The following is a 3,095-nucleotide window of genomic DNA, read 5'->3' as shown; positions in this document are numbered from 1 at the left end:
AGCTAAAGCCAGCATCCATCCAGATGATACAGCAATCGACACAATTTAATTGTTTATCTGATAAGGATCTGAACAACCACATCGATAATTTCTTGGAAGTATGAGACATGCTTAAGATTAATGGTGTTACAGATGATGTTATCAGATTTAGGGCCTTCCCATTTTCCTTGAAGGGGAGATCAAAGCAGTGGCTATATTCATTACCTAGAGCATTGATTACTACTTGGGAGAAGATGGTAGAAGCTTTTCTTGCATGATATTTCCCTACTAGAAAATCTGCGAAGCTCAGAAATGAAATATCCGCCTTTGTGCAAACAGAATTGTAGTCTCTTTTTGAGACATGGGATAGGTTCAAGGAGCTACTGCGGAAATGTCCTCAACATGGGTTCCCCGAGCGGATGATCATTCAGACTTTCTATAATGGTTTTAACCCAAGCACAAGATAGTTACTTGATGCTGTAGTAGGATGTATCTTAGGAAGCAAGATCCCCGACGAGGCCCGACATCTCATTGAAGAAATGTCCATGAATAGTTATCAGTGGAATAGAAGGAACAGAAAGAAAGTAGCCGGACTTCTTGAGATCGATGCAATTACTTCATTTGCGGCCAAGGTTGAGTCATTAAGTAAGAAATTAGATACTCTAACTTCTCCTAGAGTAGCAGCCTTGACTAGTTGCATAGGGTGTGGGGGAGGACATGCTTCATTTGATTGCCCGATTTCTATTTGTGGTACATCCTCGGTAGAACAAGTGGATTTTGTAGGTAATGTAATGAGAAGTCAAGGCAATCCATATAGCAACACCTACAATCCCGGTTGGAGGAGGCACGCGGATCTTTCATTGAATAATCAAGGGCAACAAAAAGCCATGGCACCAAAGGGTTTCCAACATCAATAAGCCCCAAACATGGAGAATCGAGTTTTAGGTTTGGAAACCCGGATGACCGAGCTAGAGAAAGTTTTGACCAAGTTATCCAATCATCAGATGCAAGGTTTCAGTCGGTTGAAGCTATAGTTTGCAACCACACCACATCATTGCACAATCTAGAGAATCAAGTGGGGCAAATTGCGAAGTCGTTATTGGAGAGACCTTAAGGAAGCTTGTCTAGTAACACTGAAACTAATCTAAGAGAACATATGAAGGTGACCACTTTGAGAAGTGGTCATGAGGTTGATGGTTGGCTTCCAAGAAAGAAGACCAATTTGAAATGCCCGAGGTCATGGAGGTTGAGGAGAGAGCCAAAAGGCAGGAGGTGGCACCCCCATCCTCAAGCCAAGAATCCCTTATCATTCAAGATTGAAGAGCGACCAAAATGATGAGTAATACAAGAAGTTCTTGGGTATATTCAATCAGTTGCATAGCAATATCGCATTTCGTAGAGGAGTTGTCTCAAATGCCTCACTATGCAAAGTTTCTCAAGGACCTTTTCACCAATAAGAGGAAGTTGGAGGAGAGTGCATCTGTGATCTTAGATGCTTCATGTTCGGTGGTGTTGCAAAAGAATATGCTGAACAAGAAGAAAGACCCCAGAAGCTTCATCATTATGTGAAACATTGGTAATTTGGGTAAAGAGAAGTATTAGCAGATTCAAGGGCTAGCATCAATGTCATGCCTTAATCATTCTTTCAAAAGCTAGGCTTGGGAGAGCCTAAGCCCACTCGGATGACACTTCAATTGGTGGATCGAATACTGAGACATCCGAGGGGCATCATCGAAGATGTACTTGTGAAGGTTGACAAGTACATATTACTTGTGGACTTTGTAGTGTTGGATGTTGATGAGGATGTTGATATTCCTTTGATACTTGGGAGGCCATTCTTGGGCTTTTCCAAGGCTCTTATTGATATGCATGGTGGGGAGTTGACTTTACAAGTTGGGGATGACAAGCTTACATATCGCATAGCCGAAGCCATGAGACATTCTCTAGACTTTCATGATACTCTTTACTTTCTTGACATGATCGATGAACTAATAGATGAATATGTAGAAGAAATGATGTGTCCGGTCCCGTACAAGTGGTTGCTAGACCAAGAGGTTGAGAATAAAGACATTATAACACTTGGTCTAGAGGACAAGGTGCAACCTACCCTGGGGATCATGAAGAAGATGATCAGAAAAATTAAACGTGCAAGGAGACATCACAAGAAACGCCCCATGGTTAATGGGGATGTGTAAGAATGGAGTAATGGTGATGAACCCTTGTGTGGTGACAAATCCTTGTGTGGTAACAAACTCGATAACTCCCCCTCTACCTTCAAAAGATTATGTTCATCATGCTATCAAGTTATGGGTAAGAGGGAAGCATTCATCTATGAGCCCCCGTAAGGTAAGAAGAGGTACGTATAGCTTAGTGACGTTAAACAAGCACATCTTGGGAGGCAACACAAGTCTTTACTATTTTTCAAGGTTTTAGTTTAGTACTTGCATGAATAAGAGCTTGAGTTTTGGTGTCTTAATTTTTTACATGCTATTGTTGTGCTTTTCTCATGGATCATTGGTGTTATTATGTGCTTAATTGTGTTTGGAAAAGTTTCTTGGTCATTTGAGTGTGGTTTTCATGATTCTCTAGTCAATTTTGCATAGTGTATGTAGGCTCTGTATGTGTATAAGTGTGCAAAAATTTTGTGCAGAGTCTGTAAATTTTTCTGAGCCATCCAGAAAAGACACACGGCCGTGTGGAATTTCCACACGGGCGTGTGTTTCTATTCAGAGCTCAACTTCTCCATCCCAAGAAGACATAGGGATGTCTGAATACCCCAGTGAATAACCTTGTGATGGTCACACGCCCGTGGGTAATTCCCACATGGGTGTGTGTTTCTCTACAAAGTTCGGAGCTCTATCCCGAGAACACACAGGGGTGTGTGTCTGCCCCTGTGGATGACCCTGTGAATTACACACGGGCTTGGGTAATTTCCACACACCCATATGAAGCTCTGCAGAGAGTTCTCATCCATCCCGAGAAGACACAGGGGTGTGTGAGTGCCCGTGTTAGTAGCCCTTGTGAAGACCGATACCCATGTGGAATTTTCACACGAGTGTGTGAAACACTTATAGAAATTTCTCTGATGGACAGAGAAGCCACATGGGCGTGTGGGT

The 3,095-nt window shown here is 42.4% G+C and overlaps 1 non-coding gene across 1 annotated transcript; it reads right to left on the bottom strand.

Moving 5' to 3' along the window:
- Window positions 1–281: 281 nt before the first annotated feature.
- On the bottom strand, window positions 282–388 carry LOC120283223. The gene has a single exon (XR_005543218.1). It is a non-coding gene; the product is annotated as a small nucleolar RNA R71 (small nucleolar RNA).
- Between the last annotated feature and the right edge of the window lie 2,707 nt (window positions 389–3,095).

This window comes from Dioscorea cayenensis, chromosome 18 (assembly GCF_009730915.1).
Source record: "Dioscorea cayenensis subsp. rotundata cultivar TDr96_F1 chromosome 18, TDr96_F1_v2_PseudoChromosome.rev07_lg8_w22 25.fasta, whole genome shotgun sequence".
In the NCBI taxonomy this organism is placed as follows: Eukaryota; Viridiplantae; Streptophyta; class Magnoliopsida; order Dioscoreales; family Dioscoreaceae; genus Dioscorea; species Dioscorea cayenensis.
The sequence above is the reverse complement of the archived record's forward strand: the minus strand, read 5'-3'. Positions and strand labels throughout refer to the sequence as shown.